Genomic DNA, 22057 nt, shown 5'->3' with positions numbered 1-22057 from the left:
GAATCGCTATATATAACAAAAAATAAGAATCTACATATATGATATATTTAATATTTTGAGAAGCATGTGATTAAAAAAAACCAAGAAGTATTTTAAAACCACAAGTTAATATGAGATTTTAAACCACACATGCACTTGCTTCTAGATAACATATATTATTATAATACTAAAATTTTGGTGAAGCAAATTGAAGTGTAATAATAGTTCATTTCTAATGCTCATGTATTCAATTTATTTTACGAAATTGAAGTGTAATAATTTATTTCTAAAGCTCATGTATTCATTTAAAAATGAAACCCTATTTTCTTGTAGTGTTAGAGGTTAATAATGAGTCCGTGCTCCACGTAAAATTGTCGTGGTGGTAATTCCACGGGACACCATGAAGAACTTCATCGAAGTTCAATGGTGAATTTTGTCGTATTACAAGAACCTCAAGTATCGGATCGGGGCATTGGAGGTGAAGGTTTTGATCCTTGTTTTCCCAACCTCGAATAGCGCTAGAAGCTTTGGGACCGTGTTGGCGACATTGCCACTAGATGATTTTAGTAATATTAGAAATGCTATGGAAAATTCGATCATCGATGATATACTTAATTAGCTAGCCTTCGACAAGCTTTTTGAAGAAAATGGCTACACAAGTTGGAGAGCATATATAGACTTAATCAGGATTTGCCCTAGCTCATTCCTGAGGTGCCAAATCTTGAAACCCCGCATTATTATCGCTAAAGTATTAACCAAGTTTTTGCGTTAGTTTAATTTCCTATTCCAAGCAAGCTTCGTGCATGGTCAGAGAATTTATGATAATACAATAAATTCTCATGAATGATCTTATATATTCCTTGAAGAAATAAGAAAGCTAATAAAGATTTAAGACTTTGCAGGTGGATGTATTGAAGCAAAAGATGGATCGTAATTACCTTAGCATTTTTTTGAGAGCGGTCCCAGTAGAAAAGGTGTATGGTAGACTTAATTGCCATTAATTTACTTTGGAAACACTTCCAAATGGTACGTTTCCATCAACATCCATGAGGATAGTTTGGAACGTAGCGTTGTAAACTAATAAGTTGAGCCAAGTTTAATTTTATGTTATTCAATTAGTTTTAATAACGTAAGCTAAATTGACTTTAAAATAAATCAAGTCTTTGAAATGGTTATTTAATTTTAACTTACTTTATTTTTTATAAGCCATGAGCTTTGTTAAGTTTGGTTTGAACTCGGCTAGTTTAGATATTATTGAAGTCTCAATTTAAATTTTTTAATGATTTTGAAACTTTTATATTTTCAAATTGAAATTTAAAGTATTATGATACATCAAAATCAGACTAAAGGATTCATCGATCAGATCTAGTTATCATCAATCGTAAGGCTATATTGCATATCAAAACAATGACATATAAAGGGTTGTCCTGAATCCAACACTAGAACCATTGTTCCTTGTCACCATATGAATTCCTGCAAGCATAGCATGTAAAATATCGAAAAAGGGTGAATAATCATAAGGGAATTTTTCGAAATTTTTAGAAATTTTTCGGGAATTTTTCGGAGCTCGTATGATGAATTTATAGGGATAAATATTCGACTCCGGGAAATTCTGTTTAGGCTACCCTATTTAAGCGAGGAAAAGTTGATTTTCCTTTTTCTTGTTATTTTCTTTTTTTTTTCTTTCTCCCCCGCCGTGACGCCATGCCCTAACCTCCTCGCGCCGAGCAGTTTCCCTTTCTCCCTCGCGATTTAAGCCGTGGCCGAGGGATTTTTTGCATCTCCTTCTTCCTCCTTCTCCCGACGTCGGCCAAGCTTCTGCGCCCCCATCTCTTCCTCTCTTCTGGTCGAGCAGTGTCGACTTTCCCTTCTCCTATTGTAGCGTCGCCCTCGGGTCGCCACAGCCGACAGCGGCGTCGCCAGCCGAGCCTTAGATAGGGGGAGATCAGGAACACCGATTGCCTCTTGCATCGTCGATCACCCTCTCGCGTCGCCCGATCGCCACCATTGTCGCTCAAGCCTCGCCAACCTCCGCTTCTCTTTCTCTTTGCCCTAGAGCAGCGGCCACCCTCCCTTTGCCTGGATCGTCACCAGCATCTAAGGTATAGCCGTGCCCTAGATTTCCACCGTCGGGTCATCTTTTTCCACAGTACCACCGATCGAGCCAGCACCGGTTGCTGATCACCAGGTACTTGCCTTCAACCGGCCATCGTCGGAGGTGATCTTCTTGGGTCTATGATCCCTATGGATGGAGGAATCTATTGAGCTAGTTGATTCGCAGGTTCTGCCGGGTCATCTATTCACTTTTCTAGTGGATCTAATCGCATTGCAAGTTGTGGCTTTCCTCAGTTCCGACCATTTTGTGGTTGATTAGGTCTGTTGTCATCACATATGGCTGAAGGAGAAGAAGAGGTAAGGGAATTAGTGGGATACAAGTTTTTGGGAATTTTGCTAAGATAATTGAATAGTGAATGGTTAGGGTTTAAAGATCTAACCCTAGATGACCTATGGATTTTTATTTGTGGGTTAATTAATAGTTTGGGTTAGTAATTATATTGATTAGGGTTTTCCTTAATCCGGTTAGGGAAGTTTATTTAGCTATTTATCTCATATGATTGTAGCTAAATAAAAATGTATATATATTGGTGACACAGGACTTTGACGCGAGACGAGCATCTCGACGTCGGATTTGGATTGGATTGAACCTTTCTATTGGAGATGGGTACCTAGACTTATCTATTTTTAGATATGTCATTTGATATGCATAGTAGTTTTAACAAGTAGTAATAATTATGTTTCTTATCTGCATCGGTTTGTCACTACCGGATACATGTTACATGCTTGTTTTTGCTTATTATGCATTCCATGTTAGTACCCACCTGATTTTATATGCTTATAGAGGTAGTGACATAACCATGTCTTATTATGTTCAGGACCTAGGTTTTTATACCATATCTGATCATTGATTTGATCCATATATATATCTTGGTACACATTATGTAGAGATGGAAGGATCAAGATATTTCCAGGCTTAGTGTCATTCATCATCTCGCATGATTGCATGTTGTGCGATTGTTGGCTCCATTATTGTTAAATACATCACTATTACATGGATCTACACACACAACCACTCATGGGTTAGTGGATTTTATTCAGGCAGGGTGTGTTGCAGTAGGTGCTTTGTCAGTGCTCTGTTGGTCCACTCATGGGTAGCATGACGCAGCGTGGTAGCATGTCAGGGATCCCTCCTCTGGACTGGCTCAGGGAGATGAGAGTATTGAGCTCCCCCACTTATGATTTGGGGTAGGAGGATAGGTGTACTGCGATAGCATCCTATCCACTCGGTCACTCATCAGGAGCAGTGTGTTGGGTCGAGAAGCGCTAGAGGGGGGGGGGGGGGGGGAATAGCGCTCGTGGCTATTTCGTTTGTTTCATAAAATTCGAGTTTAAAGCAGCGAAAAATAACAACACACAAAGACCCAAGTAGTTTTACTTGGTTCGGAGCCTTGGGCGACTCCTACTCCAAGGCCCTCGCTCGTTGAGCGATTACTGTCGGCAATTCACTATTTCGCGCAAAGAGATTACAAGTATATGTTACAATAAGTGCAATAACAATAAAAATATACCGACGACAATAATGGGAATCTCGGAGCTTCAGGTCGTTGGTGACTTGCAACAACACTTCAGGGCATCTATTGAGCAGTACGTTGATGAAAGATTGCGTCAGAACTGATATTTCAAGCTGCTGCTCGAAGACCCCTTTTATACAGTGCTGGAGGCGCCTCCAAGCCTGTCTCAGGCGCCTCCAGGCCGCCGAGTCGCATGCGTGGATCAGCTCTGATTTGGTCGCACTTTATCCCATTGAAGGCGCCTCCAAGCTGCTCCAAGGTGCCTCCAACGCCTGGTCCAAGGTGCCTCCAGTGACGTTCGAGGCGCCTCCAGCTCCTCTGGACAACTGGCTTCGGCTTGCACCTGAGGCGCCTCCAAGCCCCATGGAGGCACCTCGGACACTGTTCATCCGAGGTCAAGATGTGTTTCTTTGTTCCTGCAAAATGTGTTAGTCCCAAACCCAAACCCTGCAAAACAAAGTTAGCACAGAATAGGTATACTGAATGAAATATCGATAGTCAACGGACTGTCCGGGTCTGACTTCAGATTCCCAACCGAAAACCCTAGGTCGACCTGACGCCTACTATTCCCTCTACGGGGAACGCGCCCTCACCTACTCCACTCAGGAGATTTGCATGTTGCCAGTGTGATCCTCCAGATCGACTGGACTTTTGCTCAGCTTTCGAAGCTTCCGGACTTTCTGCTGGACTCCCGCTTCCCGGGCAGTCCAGTCTTTCACCTGGTTCGCGACACCAGGACTTTTCACCTAGGGTTACCTCCCCTAGGACTTTTGCCTGAAGCCCTCGACCCGTCAAGACTTTCCGCATAGGGTTACCACCCTCTATGACCTAGGGTTACCACCCCCTAGGGTTTTTCACTTGCCTAACCGTAGCTAGGACTTTTGCCTAAGAAACCTTAGGACTTTCCTGCAAACTTGTTCAACATATTAGAAACCAAAACACCTTAACTTTGAACCCTTTGACATAATCAAAACATAGGTTCGATCGTCGGATGCTTCCCGCACCAATAATCTCCCCCTTTTTTATTATGGCAATACGGTTCAAAGTTAAGTAAAAAAAATATGACAATAAGTACAAAAACTTAAACATGAGCATAAATAACAAAAAACTTTATGCTTCCCCTTTGATTATGTTTAAGTTTACTCTTTACTTAACTTTTCTCTCTCCCCCTTTGACATAAATCAAAAAGAATACTAGGAAAAGAGAAAAACAAATATTCGATTTTAAACTCCCCCTGAAGGGTAGCACATATTTTTCGAAAAGAAATCAACTTAGCTATATTTTTAGCTTTTAAAATGATTGCGTTGAAAAAGCACTTTGCCAGATAGCTAAGTTTAGAACATAATTTTATTTTAAAGAAAACTTGACTAAGCTTGAGAAATACTTCAGTTAAGGATAGATAACATAGTCAAAATATTTTCAAAAGTATTTTAACTCGATTTTTCAAAGAAAACTTACTCAAATTTGAAGTAGTTTTGAAAGACCATTTAATACTAAGTTAAATTTGAAAAGTTTTTCGAAAGATATTTAATTAAATTTGAAAAGCTAAGTAAAAATACTTATCTAAATTTGAAAAGCTTTTCAAACGTTACTTGATAATTAGTTTGACTCCGCTCACTCCCCCTTAATTAAAGCAAACATGACTCCCTAGGGTCCTAGAGTCCAAGCATGTATAGAATATAATAGGTCTTTTATATTTTTCCTAATTTTTCATATCACCTATTCTAGGTTTTCATGCATGTTTAGCTTATAAGTGAGATAACGTTAACTTTGTCAAAAAAAATATTGAGAATATAAGTTTGAATTTCAAATGAGTAAATATTAAACTTTTGAGAATATATTAAAAATTAATTGGAGCAATCATAATTTGATAATATGACTTGAGAATTAAAGATATTTTAAATCCCTTTAAACTGATTAAGATTTTGAGATTAATTGAATAATATTTTGAAATTAATTAACAATTTTAAGTAATTTTGAAATTAATTTTTCAAAGGTTTTGAAATTAATTTGAAATGATTTTTAAATGATTTTCAAATAAATTTTTCAACGAATTTTGAATTTTTAAAGGATTTTTGAAATGATTTTTCAAAATGATTTTTAAAATTTTTTTTAAAGAAAGTTTAAAGAATTTCTAAAAATATTTTTCAAATGAATTTTAGAAAGATTTTTTTAAAATAATTTTGAAATTAATTTATAAAAGATTTTTAAATGATTTTATTAAAAAACTTTTCAAATAATTTTGAAATTGTTTTTTAAAATATTTTTAAATAATTTTGAAAATAAGTTATAAAAGATTTTTAAAAGATTTTTCAAATCATTTTGAAATTGATTTTAAATATTTTTAAAAGATTTTTCAAATAATTTTGAAATTGATTTTAAAAAATTTTTAAATAATTTTGAAATTGATTTTAAAAATATTTTTAAATAATTTTGAAATTGATTTTTTAAAATATTTTTAAATAATTTTGAAAATAAGTTTTAAAAGATTTTTAAAAGATTTTTTAAAATGATTTAATTTAATTTTTAATTAATTTAATTTGATTTTAATTATTAATTATTAATTTGTTTTGAATTATTATTTAGATTTGAATAATTAATTAGATTTGAGTTATTAATTTGATTTGAATTATTAATTAGTAATTTGATTTGATTAATTTGATTTGAATTATTAATTAGTAATTTGGTTTGATTAATTTAATTTAATCCGTAGTCATCTCACCCGATCTAAATTTCAAATCAGGGAATCCTATAATTTTGTGAGATGAATTAGGTTCAATTATAGGGTTTGGTTTAACTTTGTGTTAGATTCAGGTTTAGTTTTGGGCTCAACAAATAGACATTCTTTGGATAAACTTCTTGGATATGGTGAGTCACTTGGACATCATTAGAGTAACCTGTTGGTGCGGGAAGCATCCGACGATGGAACCTGAGTTTTAATAATGGCAAAGGATTCAAAGTTAAGGGTTGTTGTTTTCTAATATGTTGAACAAGTTTGCAGGAAAGTCCTAAGTGGTACTTAGCCATAAGTCCTAGCTGCGGTTAGGCAAATGGAAAATCCTAGAGGGTGGTAACCCTAGGTAGAGGAAAACCCTAGGGGGTGGTAACCCTAGGTCATAGGGGGTAGTAACCCTATGCGGAAAGTCTTGGCAGGTCGATGGCTTCAGGCAAAAGTCCTAGGGGGTGGTAACCCTAGGTGAAAAGTCCTGGTGTCGTGAACCAGGTGAAAGACTGAACTAGCCGGGGAAGCGAATGTCCAGCAGAAAGTCCGGAAGCATCGAGTGCTGAGCAAAAGCCCAGTCGATCTGGAGGATCGACTGGCAACAGGTAAATCTCCTGAGTGGAGTAGGTGAGGACGCGTTCCCCAAAGAGGGAACAGTAGGCGTCGGGTCGACCTAGGGCTTCCGGCTGGAAATCCAAAGTCAGACTCGGACAGTCCAAAGACTGTCAATTATTACTTACTTTGTTTTATCAGATTCTAACATTGTCTTGCAGGGTATTTTGCTCGGACTAACCTTTGTTTGCAGGTGAGGAACCTGCTGGAAAAAGGCTGTCTGGGCGCCCGGGACCAAATTCTATCCCCTGCGCGACTTCGCCACGTGGAGCATCCTGGTTGGTTGGCCACGTCACACTCCAGGCGCCCGGAAGGGATCCAGGCGCCCGGAACCGCATATAAAAGGAGGGTTGAGGTGCAGCTTCAAAGACAACAATCTTCTAAGCAATCTCTCTGTAACAAGCTGCTAACGACTCGATCCAGAAAGTGCTGCAACGACACCCCGACAATCCGAAGCTTCAGAATTAGCATTTCTTATTGTCGGTATAATTTTTGATAGCTTTTATTTGTACTCATTATTGTAATATTTTAACGAGCTTATAGTTGTTGCCCACCGAAAGCGATCAAGGATCGCGGGCCTTCGAGTAGGAGTCGATCAAGGCTCCGAACGAAGTAAAAATCCTCTTGTCTATGTGTGCTTACTTTGTTTTATTCCGCTGCTTAATTACTCCGATAGTTTTACGAATCGAACGAAATAGCCACGAGCGCTATTCACCCCCCCTCTAGCGCTTCTCGATCCAACATAACCATGCCTTCGAGGTTTTCCAAATAGTCCTCTCTACTGAACTTAATACAAAACCTTGATCTAACTAGTTAGGATCCGTAAGGGGTAGCTTCGGTCAGTTCCACTTAGCCAAATGCACCAGGTCGAAGTCATATCTTCCTAGACATGCATATATTGAAATTTTTATCATTTCAATAAAATTGCATATATTATGTATTATTAAATTACTTACAATCTTTTGTACTCTTTTCATCAAATCCTCACTTTCAAAGTCTCCTTTGTTGACTCGTCCTTTCTTCCACATAATATCTTTGTTAATTTTATCATCATCACATAATTCAGTCGCTTACAATAAGAAAAACCAGTAACTTTTGCTGACTCGTCCTTTCTTCCACATAATATGTGAAATAATTTTATGTGAATAAATTGGAGGGTTCATAAGGAAATATGCTAAAAATAAATACTTACAATTTCTTCAGCAAAGTGTGCATATCCTTTATGTGAAAGTCGATGAGGATATATGTGTTGTTTTCTTCTCTCTTTTTGTTGATCAATTAGTTTCTAGTTATTTCAAACAAGTGACATATCCAATCTGAATATAAATAATGACTTATGGTCAAGAGGAGCACAATTTCAAATTTATGGTGTGGACATTACTGCAAACTAAGTCTATCACCCTTTGACATAGATATGTCAGGAGGAGCATAATTCTGCATGCCATATCAAATAAGAACCTTTTCTATATAGGTTTTGTGTGGAAGTCCAAGTGTGAACCTTGAATGATTCTGTGCATATCATTCTAAACTGACTTATTAGTGACCCCATGTTTGATAAGGATGCATAAACAAGGCAAACAAATAAAAAATCCAAAAAGGGCACCGTACAAATTAGAAATAAAAAAACTCTGCACACGTAGTTGTTGAAATTCAATCAAAAACTACCATTCTCCTATGTTAGCTAAAACTGGTAATAAAAAACTAGCACATCTAAAGGAGATGTATGTGACAGCTGTAATATGACAACTACCATTCTCATGGGTTGAGCACATCATATTCATATTGATTATGGCAGCTACGTAATAAAAAACTACCATTCTCCTATGTTAGCTAAAGCTCTTGTGTTGATTATGGCAAACATATGAAATATTAATGTGCTAGTTTTGGCAAACTTCCATTATACTTGCACACACGTAGTTGTTAAAGTAAAAGGATAGTGTCTAAAAAAGAAAATATACATAGGCATGCTGCATGCCCTTGCCAAGTCTAGTGAACCATGTGGTCAGCCTCTACACTGCACCTTCTGCAGAACCAACTGCAGCTAGAATGGCATTTCTAATCTTCATTATCTTCTTTATGAGTAGAGAGTCAGTATGCTTGACCTACCATTTCCGTAGATGGTTAGGAGTCATGCTCAACCACAGGAGGGAATTCCTCTATGTGAGTTGATGTACCCTCCATTTGAATTGGAGGTGATATAAGAATATCATGGTTCACTACCCCTATCGGTTGTTCAACTTCAACTATATATGGAATAATTATCATTTCACTATCAACTACATCATTAGTTGCCATATTAGGATCACTAATGTTTTTCCTCAAATAATATTATCCTAACTTTATCACTCCCACCATCCTTAATGAATTTGACATTACACATCTCGAAAAAGGTTTTACTCAAGGGGTTAAAAAAAATTAAAGCCCCTTGACTTTTCAGAGTATCCCGTAAAATAACAGCTAACGATTTTTAACTCCAATTTCCTTTCATTAGGCCAATAGAGCCTAGCCTTATCTAGACAACCCTAGATTTGTAGATGCCTAATATTAGGCATTCTACCTATACAAACTCGTATGGAGTTTTTTTTATCGCCTTACTAGGAACTCTATTGAGTAAGTAAATCGTAGTCTTGAATGTCTCATCTTATAAATGTTGGTTAGTCCTAGGAAAATGTACCGGTTCCACTATACAAAAATTTTTGTACAAATGTCGAACATTTCCTTAAATATTGTGTTCTTTAGAAGTTAAATTAGGAATCGCAGACGGAACTTAACATCATTGATTCCAAATTTAACTTATCTGTTCTTAATGATTTAGATTTGAATCGCAAGCGGAACATAACACTATTGATTCAAATCCACCTATGTTATTAATTCCATTAAATATTAATTTCTAAAATTGGCTTCCAGGACTGTATGGCGAGACACATGGCCTTCTTGGATATGGGAGCAACCACCACCGCCTAGTCAAAGCCTTTTAAGGAAAGCTAATATTTAATTTCCTTAAATAACTCTAAGTTAACCAAAATGAACAATGGAATCACAAATTCGAAAAAGTAGAAAACACAAACTCGAAAAATAAATTCGATAAACTAGATCTAATTGCCTCTTGTATTTAGAATTCTTACAAAGAAAATAACTAGTATGATCCGGAAGAAAATTACTAGTTATACCTTCTCTTTGTAAGTTAATGACCTCGAGATCTTCTACCGTATTCCTCGCCTCACCTTGGACGTCGTGTGGGCGACGATCCTCCAAGATGAACACCACCCAAAAACTTCTTCCTCTTCTTCTAAAATCCGACTACCTCCACCACCAAGGAGAAGAGAGCAAAAGGGAAAAGAGAAGGGAGAGAGGGGTCGGCCACCAAGAGATCACCAAGCAAAAGAATAACAGTTGTGTCTCATGAAGCCCCCTCACGCCTTCTTTTATATTACTTGCCCAAGGCAAATAAGGAAAAACTTTTTACAAAAAATAAAATCATCCTAGAGTTTTTCCTTTTCCATTTTTATTTTTCCTTTTCTTTCCTCTTGATTGAATCAATCACCAATTTTGATTTTGTGATGATTTTATTATTTTTAATATGGCCGGCCACTTGCTTGGGCACCAAACAAGGTGGCCGGCCACCTCATCAAGGGAAAAAAGAAATATAATTTTTAAAAATTTTACAAGAAGAAATCTTCTTATAAAATTTACAAGCTCTCTTTCCTAAAGTAGGAGTTAAAAAAGGAAAGTTCTAAAAATTAAATCCATGTTTTAAAATTTAAAACTTCTCTTATAAAATTTCCTTTTTTAACATGATGATAGAAAATTTTAATTTTAAAACTTATCTTCCTTTTTTTCTTAAACCATGAGGATGGTTAAAAAAGGAAAGTTTTAAAACTTTTAAAACTCTCTATTAAAATATGTGGCCAAATTCAAATAAAGAAAGTTTTTAAAATTAAAATCTATCTTTTAAAACTTATAGTTTCCTACAAAGAGAAGATTTTAAAAATTCAAAAACAACCCTCCTTGTTTGAATATTGTGGTCGGCCCCTTCATGTTTGGTCACTAAGCAAAGGGTCGGCCCCTATAGAAGAGGATTTGCTTGGTCACCAAGCATTGGACCGGCCCACTTCTTGGACACCAAGAAGAGCCTTACATTTGGATGGACTTGAGGCTATAATGAGGCTACGATAGGAACCTAGAGGAGAAATTAGTTTTGGCCTTCCGATGAGCTTGAGTATCCCATGTTCGCCCCGAACACACAATTCAAGTTCATCGATAATAACTCATTCCACTAGAGAGTTATTATCGCACTACCACACCAATCCCAAATTACATTATGGGCTCATTCTTATCATGAGTGTGTTAGTCTCCCTGTGTTTAAGATTACAAATATCCACTAATTAAGTAAGTTATTGACAACTCACTTAATTAATATCTAGCTCCAAGAGTAGTACCACTCAACTTCATTGTCATGTCGGACTAAGTCCACCTGCAGGGTTTAACATGACAATCCTTATGAGCTCCTCTTGGGGACATTCTCAACCTAGATAACTAGGACACAGATTCCTTCTATAATCAACAACACACACTATAAGTAATATCATTTTCCAACTTATCGGGCATATTGATTTATCGAGCTAAACCTCACCCTTTGATAAGTCAAAGAAATAAATATTAAATATATGTGCTTGTTATTATATTAGGATTAAGAGCACGCCCTTCCATAATAACTAAGGTCTAGTTCTTTTACTAAGTTAGTACAAAAAGAACTTACCTAAATGGTCCTACTCAATACACTTAAATTGTATCAGTGTAGTTTATTAGTTAAGATAAACTAATACTTAATTACACTACGACTATTCTGATGGTTTGTTCCTTTCCATCTTAGTCGTGAGCAACTGTTTATAATTTATAGAGAACCGACAACATGATCTTCTGAGTGTGACACCACACTCCATGTTATCTACTATATAAATTAATTGAATAATTACTTTTAACAAATAAATGTAGATATTGACTAATGTGATTCTTTTATTTCAAAAATAAATGTTTACAAAAGCTAGGCTTATAGTATACACTCCAACAATCTCCCACTTATACTAAAAGACTAAGCTGCCATATCTGTTGCCATACATCTGATTCCCATCCCCTCCACATGCCGATCAAAAGCTTTCGCCGGAAGGGCCTTAGTGAAAGGATTTGCCATGTTATCTGCTGATGCAATCTTTGCGACAACAACTTCTCCTCGCTTGACGATGTCTCGTATCAAATGGTACTTGCACTCTATATGTTTACTTTCTTTATGGGCTCGTGGTTCCTTCGAGTTTGTAACTGCACCGCTATTATCACAATAAATTGTGATGATCTTGGGCAAACCAGGAATCACATCTAAGTCCATTAGAAAATTCCTGAGTCATATAGCTTCTTTGGCTGCCTCAGAGGCTGCCACATACTCAGCTTCCATGGTTGAGTCCGAGACACATTTCTGCTTAACACTCCTCCATGCAATGGCTCCACCTCCTAGAGTAAACACATAGCCTGACGTATACTTACTATTGTCCCTATCTGATTGGAAGTCCGAATCCGTGTAACCCACAGGGAGCAAATCGTCTGCTTGATTGACTAACATATAATCTCTAGTCCTTCTCAGGTACTTTAATATATGCTTCACAGTAGTCCAATGTCCTTGTCCAAGGTTACTCTGATATCTGCTAACCATGCCCACGGTAAAATAGATATCAGGTCTCGTACACAGCATTACATACATAAGGCTTCCTACAGCCGAGGTATAAGGAACTGCCTTCATGTCCTCTATCTCCTTTGATGTCTTCGGAGACATCTCTTTAGATAAAGCTACTCCATGCCTAAAAGGTAAGAAACCTTTCTTGGAGTTTTGCATGCTAAAACGAGCAAGGATTGTATCTATATATAAAGCTTGGGATAGGCACAACATTCTTTTCTTACGATCCCTTATAACTTTGATCCCAAGAATGTGTGCACATTCTCCTAAGTCCTTTATATCAAATTGTTTGGACCACCATACCCTTACGTCAAATAATACCTTGACATTGTTGTCAATTAACAAAATACCATCTACATATAGTACAAGAAATACGACCATATTTCCATTACACTTCTTGTATACACAAGACTCATCCAGACACTGAATAAATCCATATGATTGGATTACTTCATTAAACCGGATGTTCCAAGATCTTGAATCTTGCTTCAGTCCATAAATGGATCGATTGAGCTTGCACACTAGATGCTCTTTGCCTTTTTCAATAAATCCCTCTGGTTGCTTCATATGGATGTTTTCTTCAAGACTTCCATTAAGGAATGTTGTCTTGACATCCATTTGCCAAATCTCATAATCCATATGAGCGGCAATGGATAAGAGTATCTGGATAGACTTAAGCATGGCAACCGGCGAAAAAGTTTCCTCATAGTCGATTCCCTCTTTCTGATTATACCCTTTCGCAACAAGCCTTGCTTTGAAGGTTTCTACCTTCCCATCTGTCCCTCTTTTCCTTTTGTAGATCCACTTGCATCCAATGGCTTTTACATCATCAGGTGGTTCTATAAGCTCCCAGACTTTATTAGAATACATAGATTCTATTTCAGAATTCATTGCCTTTTGCCAAGATACTGCATCTATATCTTGGAGTGCTTCGTCATATGTTCGGGGATCAAGTTCATGTTTACCTGGGATCAAGTCCGAAGACTCTCCCAAAAATATGAATCTCTCAGGTTGCCTCACAACCCTCCCACTACGACGAGGCACTGTCTCTGACTGTGTATCATGTGTGACACGTGTTACAGTTTCTTGTGGTACTTCATCTTGTACTGTTGGTATTAAAGTAGACGTGTCCTCTCTTATTTCTTCTAGAACTATTTCACTCATGGGCTTATGGTTCATTACATAATCTTCTTCTAAAAAACGAGCATTGGTGCTAACAATGATCTTCTAATTTTTAGGATTATAAAATAAAACACCTTTCATTCCTTTAGGATATCCCACAAATAGACAAACTTATGTACGTGATTCCAACTTGTCAGTATCTCCCTTCAGCACATGTGCTAGACTACCCCATATCCGGATATGATTCAGAATAGGCTTACGCCCATTCCATAATTCCATGGGAGTAGAAGGAACTGTTTTCGAAGGTACCATATTCAGAATGTACACTGCTATTTCTAGAGCATATTTCCAAAATGAATTTGGTAATTCTGAATAACTCATCATCGATCTAACCATTTTCATAAGAGTCCTATTCCTTTGTTCTGCCACACCATTCTGTTGGGGTGTACCAGGTGCAGACAATTGGGATTGAATCCCGACTTCTGATAAGTAATTCCTAATCTCTCCAAAGAGGTATTCGCCACCACGGTCAGACCGTAGTGTCTTGATACTTTTACCAAGACGTTTCTCCACATCAGCCCTATATTCTTTGAACTTGTCAAAGCATTCAGACTTGCGGCGCATAAGGTAAATGTATCCGTATCTTGAATAATCGTCTATAAAAGAGACGAAGTATTCATAACCACCTCTTGCCTGGATAGACATAGGACCACACAAATCAGAATGAACCAGTTCTAATGCATCTTTGGCTCTATACCCCTTGGCCTTAAAAGGTCTCTTGGTCATTTAACCTTCCAAGCAAGATTCACATGTTGGAAAGTTTTCCAACTCTAATGAACCCAAGAGTCCATCGACTACAAGCCTTTGAATCTTACTTAAGTTAATATGTCCAAGCCTTAGATGCCAAAGATACGTTTAGTTCATTTCCGAAGGTTATTTTCTCTTATTAGAGTTAGAAGATGTGTTATTAATTTCCATATTTTGCTTTGTGGGAGAAATTGGATTTAAAGTGTATAAATTACCAACCAATGCACCAGAACAGATAATCACCTTATTTCTCTTTATAACGACATTGTTACTAAAGGAAACAGAATATCCATCCAAATACAGTTTAGAAACTGAAATTAAATTCTTTCTAAAACTGGGCACATAAAGACAATTTCTTAAAACCAAATTTCTATTCCTATCTGTAAACGACCGCCCTTCTTACTACTACTACACTCTAAGGATGACCGTTACTTAACTACTAACTCTACTTAACCGGTATGATTAAAAATCACATGGAAATCCTACCGAAAAATTTCAGCAGAGTCTCCCCTGTACCGGTGACCATAATCATTAATACATAACATACTATACATCAGCCACAGGCGGCTGGAACATTTATCAAACACCCACGCAGTTAAATAAGTATCAACATACAAATATCTACTTACTAAACTGAACTCATCCTACATGCAATCTAAACAGAATAATCTCAAATGACATGAACTTAAAATACAACTCAAATGTTTACAATAACTAAAATGCGAAAACTAAAAATAAGGAAAGAAGACTAAAGGAACTCCTTTCTAGTCCCAAGACTTCCATAGTCCTGGCATCACACATCATTTGCGCCACCTTGTCACCTTCCTTTATCTGCAGTAAGAGGAAATGTAATCTATAAGCAAAATGCTTAGTAAGCGCTATCTAACTCACAAAAACTCGATATGCATGTGAATATACTGAAAACTAAAACTGAATGCTCAAAGGGAAAACTACTCATGCTCATCTACTAGTAAAAGAACAAGACATGCTGAAATGCTAAACATGTAAAGCTACTCATGCTCAGAAAATATCAAAGAACAGTAAGCTAATCTAAATAACATACTAGCATAAAAGAAAACTCAACTTGCTGATTTTAAAACAAAGTGAAACTTAGTTCATCTGTTCTAAACATATTCTTTAATTCACTTGTTTAAAACTTATTCTTTAATACTTTATACTTATGTAAAACTTGCTTTACTTGTTCAAAAACTTATACTTATAATACTTCAAAATAATAATCAACTTCTTCTTGGGCCCGGCAACTGTACTTGCTTTTACTTTTGTAACGACCCAACCCATTTGGCGGCCCATTTGGCGACCTTCGGGTCGTCGACCATCGACCGTCGGTCGTGCCGTTACTACTAGGTGATAAACCTAGGGACGACTATGGGAACCCAACCCAAGGACAACTGAGAGTCCAGTACAGTGCCACTGATAAAAGTAAACTACTTGTTATCTTTTAATACTTCTAATATATAATGCCTCGGCATTTTCTTTAGCACCTTGTGTGCCAAAATCTCTAAAATCTTGACTTTGGGATCTACTTAAGGCCTTGGCCTTTTTCTTTCTTTTCTTCATCTTGCTTAAACTTGCTAACACTTCTAATAAAAGAATGTCTCATATAAAACTGAGATATCAAAAACTGCCTGCTTATAAATAAAACCGTTCATGTATATTGAGGTGACAAGAAACTTAATTCTGAATGCTTGAAATAAATAACATATATGTATAGCTACTCATGTTATTCTAATAGCAAGGAATCTAGAAAATCTGCTCATGTTATTCTAATAATAAAGAAACTACACATGCTTAACTAATAACAAATAGGAAAGTCCAACAACATGCTAAATCATATGACTAAAGAATCTAACCCACATGCCTTATCTATGCCAAGTTAAACTTGCTGTAATACTTTAACATAAAGACCTATACACAAAACTTATTCTCAGCTTATGTTTTTATAGAGTAAAGGAAACCTTTAAGCATGCTTTACCACCGACACTTCAATAAATCTACAGAAACTTTAGGTAACCCTGTACTGTACAGCAGCTCCAAAGAGGACTGCTCTGAGCTTCAAATGAAACTGTTCATACTAATATAGAAACTTCTCTAAACAATAACATAGTTGGAAACATACACAGCATTTATTGTGACTAGAACATGATAGCATAGTAAGCACAAATCTGAACCTTACCAGCCACATTAATCTGAATTAATACAAGGCTACATAGGCTAAACAAAATATGCAAATCTAACAAAAGGAACCATCTAATTACATGCTTAAACTATACTAATTACTTCCTTTCTTTGTGATTCACGGTAGCAAACAAGCAAGAATCCAGCACAACCTTAAAGCTGAATTATGCAACATTAATTGCAACTCAAGATGTAGGTACAACTATATTCAACGCATTACAAACTGAACTACAAAGCTTGGAGGTAAAACTCCCGCATGCTTGAACTTACCATTCATGTTCTTCCCTAAACCTCACGACAGCAAATTTCAAAGATCACAACTGAAATCCAAATATGCTACATATGGCCAATCCAAACTGAAGCCTACTGAAGCTAAAAAAAACTATATGAAACTCATACAAATCTTGTATACTACAGCAGAAATACATAGAAGAAGGCAAATCCCGAAGCTACACTCAAGCCTCCAGCAACCCAATTCTACATAGCATGATTCGAAGCCCAAAAGAAAGCCATATCTAACTACTACAATATCAATACAGCATATTCCGAAATCTGAAGAACTCAAACCGTGTACCTACCCTTTACAATCTATTCTTCATAACAAAATTCGGAAACAAAACGAAACCAAACTCCTGGAAATCCAAAATTTCTCACGGCACATTCACAAACAAGAGATACTCTAAATCAAAGGCTCGAAACTATCTTACTGCAGGTGAGGAGCGACTTACAGCGTGTTCTTGGATTCAAACCGAGGAGGAAAAGGGGTTCTAGGGTTTGGAGACGGTGAAGATCTCGGTGGCTTCTTGGTGTTTCCAAGCTCCCCTCGTCAAGGTGGTCACGCACGGGTGGAGACCGGCCGGAAAAACCCTTCGCCGGCGCCGGAGATTGAGCCCTAACGCCTGCTTCTTCGTTTCCGCCGCGAGAGGAAAAAAAACGCCGTCGGGGAAGGAGAAAGCTTTCTGGGTTCGGGAAGAAAAGAAACCTAAGTCCTCTTTTAAACTAGGGTTTCAAAATATAACTCAAATAATATTCGGTTCTAGTTTTTCTAAGAAATATTCGGCTGGTCTGTTGGTTAAGCGAATCTCTGCTTAACCCAAGGTTTCCGGTTCAAACCTCGGCTTGGATATTTTTTGTCGAAACTTCCTTCGTTTAGTAAAAATACCAAACGACCTCCAAAAATTGCATAAAAATACTCTAAAAATTTCTAAAAATCTCTAGAATTTTTCTATAGCATTTCTAAATATTTTTAAGAACTTTTAGAACTCCTAATGAGGAAAATTGGGTCGTTACACTATCAAAAGATAAGTAGACGTCTCCCACTGCAACAGCCGTCACTTTAGTAGCATTGCCCATGTAGATGGTTATCTCTCCATCAAATAGTCACCGGGTTTCCTGGAACCCCTACAAAGAATTGCAGATGTCACGCCCCAGAGGAGTCCCTGTCCGAGAAAATTTCGGCAGCATCTCCCCTGTACGGTGGACAATCTGAAACTTTTCTACATCTCACAAATACCTCAGCCACAGGCGGCTGGAATAATAACAACAAAATAAAACATCACCACGCAGTTATATGTAATCAAACAAAGTAGTAATACTCTGACTCGAAAACCACCCTACTCAACTACACTCGTAAAGCTCAAAACCGACGAACTCACCTCTTCTGCCGTCCAGGCAGGCATGTAGTAGAATAAATCCAAATCATACCAAAAGTCCATCAAATGGAAAGATTCCATACACTATCCATATGTAAAGTCCAAAACAAAACTAAAACAAAGTCTGATAGCGAAAAGCTAAAATAAAACAACAACTCAAAAATCAGCAGAGGAGTAGCACTACGTGCTGTGGGGACCAGCGACTGGAACTCCCTCCTGACAGCATCAACCTGACAATATCAACAATGGAGGCGGGGTGAGTCCAACACTCAGCAGGTACAATTGATATGCAAAGTAAAGAAATAACACCTAGCACTAATCATGCGTACAGTCTCCTGATAAAGATAAAGGTAACTACAAACCGAAGAAGACAGGAGAGAATCTGTACTAACCAGGACCCGGTAAAAGGACAAACAGTCCGAAAGGTATAGAAGACCTGTATGCATGTCAATCAAGGTATCCAAGCAATGTGCATCATATAAGTGCAACAAACACAAACACAAACAGTAAATGCATCATGCATATGATGCCAATGTCATGGTCACCCCTGACGCCAGTCAGCCGACTCACAACAACAGTGGGACCGAGTGGGTAGGGCTATGACAACCGTGCACTCTGCAACACTACTCCTGATGAGTGATCGAGTGGACGGGATGCTGTCAGAGTACACACATACTCCTACCCCAAATCATAAATGGGGAGCGCCATGCTCTCATCTCCGGTACACTGTGACGGGAGGGATCTCTAACGTGCTACACGCTGCGTCACACTACCCATGAGCGGACCAACGGAGCACCGGAAGAGCCAAACGGACGTGCTACCACGCTGTGTCCCATGAGCGTCACAACGGAGCACCGAACAGTGATGAAACTGGCGAAGTGCTCGACAATAAAGGAGCAATCAATCACTCAGCATGCAATCATGCGAATGGTGCATGTCACTAAACATGGTAATATACTAAACCAATCTCTGGACATATCATAATGTGCACCAAAGCGAATGAATCATATCAAGGTATCTGATCATATAAGGTATCAAACCTAGGTCCTGACATGATAAAATATGGTTATATCACTACCCATGAGCATGTGGAATCAGGTACATATCCATACAGGATGTAAACAAACAATCAATCAACAGGTAGCATGTATTGGGCAGTGATTAACCGAAACAAGTAAGAAACACAATTAATGCATCTTGTTAATTTAATTACTAAGCATATCAAAGACAATAAGTCAAAAGTACCCGCCTCCAATAAAATGGTCCAAATCTGACTCCGAGATACTCGTCTCGCGTCAAGGTCCTGTATATTAAACATAAGGTCTAGTTTAGCTAATTCTATCCTACCACAATTAGCCAAATTAAATTCTAATCCAATTTAAGAAGTTCTAAATTGGATCCAACTAATCCATCCAACAAAATTAATGAACCCTAATTAAATAAAATCAATGGGTCCACCAGGGTTAGTTCCTTAACCCTAATCATAACATGAGATTAAAAATCTAAAGCTAATCCAATCTACCAATCTCCAACATATACCTAATCAATATCCACGAAGTTCAAAAACCCTAAACCTTACCTCAAATTTTTCGATGCCTCAGTGCTGCTCAAATCCTGAAGAACTTACCGTCGAGACCCGGAGAAGCTGCTGTGAGAAATCAGTGACAAATACCACTGTTATCAGCCAACAAATCCAACATAAGATCCCAAATCAACAATCATACATATTACCTCTTCCCTCCTACTGCCTGTGATGACCTAGGATCCGTCAAAGTTGCTGCTAGCACTTGACGGCTGGCCGACCGATGCTAGGGCACAAGGACAGTGGCGAAAGGGCACTGCTGTGCTGATTTCGTGCGAGAGGAAGACTCGGCTGTTCCAGGAGATGTCGGACACTAGGGCACAGAGCTAAGGTAGAAGCAAGAGACCTGCTCTGCTCGGCGATCGGAGATAGGGCTCGGCCAGCGGCACCGCAGGTGGTGACGCCGTCGGGTGGGTGTCGCGGCTGAGGCTAGGACACAGGAAGGCAGCGTCGATCAGCGGTGGCTGCACGAGAAGAGAAGACTAGGGCATAGCCGCGACTGGTACCAGACCTGGTGGCCGACGCTCTCTGTTCGACGGCGGCAGACGGCGGAGAAATTAGGGCGCAGAGGTCGTCGGCAAAAGAGAAGAAATGAAGAGAGGGAGAAGGAGTTGCCGAGGGATTTAAGCGTCGGCGAGGAAACCGCCGCCGGCGGTTAGGGCAAAGAGAAGAAAGTAAGCGGCGGCGTCGGGAAGAAAAGGGAAGAGAGGCGGGGGATGGCTCGAGTTCGGCGACAAAAGAAAACGAAAAAGAAATAAGAAAATAAAAGGAAAAGAATATATATATATAATCTTTTCCTCGCTTAAATCGGGTAGCCTAAACAGGCTTTTCCGGACCCCGTTCTTGTCCCCGTTAACTCGTCCATACGAGCTCCGAAAAATTCCCGAAAAATTTTCAAAAATTCTGGAAAATTCCTCTATTCATATTCGCCTATTTCCAGTATTTTACAGCAGACATGATCAGTGGCTCCCGTATCTACACACCAGGTGCTGGTAGATAACACCGCTAAACATGTTTCAACTACTAGAGTATGAGATATACCTTTATTGTTCTGATTCCTACGAGGACAGTCTGCCTTCCAATGTCCTGACTGCTTACAGATGAAGCACTTGTCCTTCGGCTTCTTCATTCCAGCCTTTTGTCCCGTACCCTGAGGTTTATTCACTTTCTTTGCTGAAAAGACCTGTTTCTTCTTCTTCTTGCCTTTCTACTTAAAAGTAGAACCTTTTTCAGCATAGTGAATCGGAGAACTTTGACGAAAAATACCTTCTGCTGCCTGTAGTTCTGTCAGAAGTTCCGCCAACGTATGCTCTCTTTTGTTCATGTTATAGTTCAGGCGGAACTGCTCAAAACTTCTTGGTAGCGTTTGGAGAATTATATCGACCTGGATTTCCCCATTGATTTCTCCTCCAAGAACTTGTATTTCGTTCAGATAGGCCATCATTTTGATGATATGATCCCTTACGGGTGTCCCCTCAGATATGGTGGGTGTCATTAGCTTTCTCATTGTCTCTTGCCTAGCAGTCTGACTCTGATGCCCAAAGAGTTCTTTGAGATTGTTCATTATATCATAAGCTGTTGGTAAATGTTGATGCTGATGTTGCAATACATTTGACATTGATGCCAAAATGTAACACCGCGCCATCTCATCAGCTTTTACCCATTTCTTATGATACTCAATCTCCTCTGGGGTAGAGTCACCGTCAGGTGCATCAGGGCAAGTCTCAGTCAGTACAAACTTATAGCTTTCAGCAGTAAGAATAATATCCAGGTTTCTTTTCCAATCAATATAGTTGGGACTAGTAAGTTTGTTCTCTTTCAGTATAATAGCTAGTGGGTTGAAAGTCATCCTAAGAATCACAAAAATAAACTTTGTTCAAGACTCTAAATTTAGAATAATATTGATTCCTCAAACAATACTATTTTAAATTAACCAACACCTCAAATCACCGTGAATATTGCATGCCACGTTAGTGTGGACGTATACAAATTCAACATTTGTAAGAGGAGGGTGTGACCCATTAATTTTAT

At 38.1% G+C, this 22057-nt stretch overlaps 1 long non-coding RNA gene across 2 annotated transcripts; it reads right to left on the bottom strand.

Moving 5' to 3' along the window:
- Positions 1 to 19688: 19688 nt before the first annotated feature.
- On the bottom strand, positions 19689 to 20501 carry LOC121973755. Of its 2 annotated transcripts, none has more exons than XR_006109748.1 (3): positions 20176 to 20501; positions 20024 to 20089; positions 19689 to 19747 (listed from the first exon to the last, which is right to left on the bottom strand). It is a non-coding gene; the product is annotated as an uncharacterized LOC121973755 (long non-coding RNA). The 2 variants fall into 2 exon arrangements; XR_006109747.1 differs by having other exon boundaries at positions 19693 to 19747; positions 20024 to 20092.
- Positions 20502 to 22057: the final 1556 nt, after the last annotated feature.

The sequence above is a fragment of the Zingiber officinale genome, chromosome 4A (assembly GCF_018446385.1).
Source record: "Zingiber officinale cultivar Zhangliang chromosome 4A, Zo_v1.1, whole genome shotgun sequence".
Taxonomy (NCBI): domain Eukaryota; kingdom Viridiplantae; phylum Streptophyta; class Magnoliopsida; order Zingiberales; family Zingiberaceae; genus Zingiber; species Zingiber officinale.
Note: the sequence above shows the minus strand (reverse complement) of the source record. Positions and strands in the feature narration are given on the sequence as shown.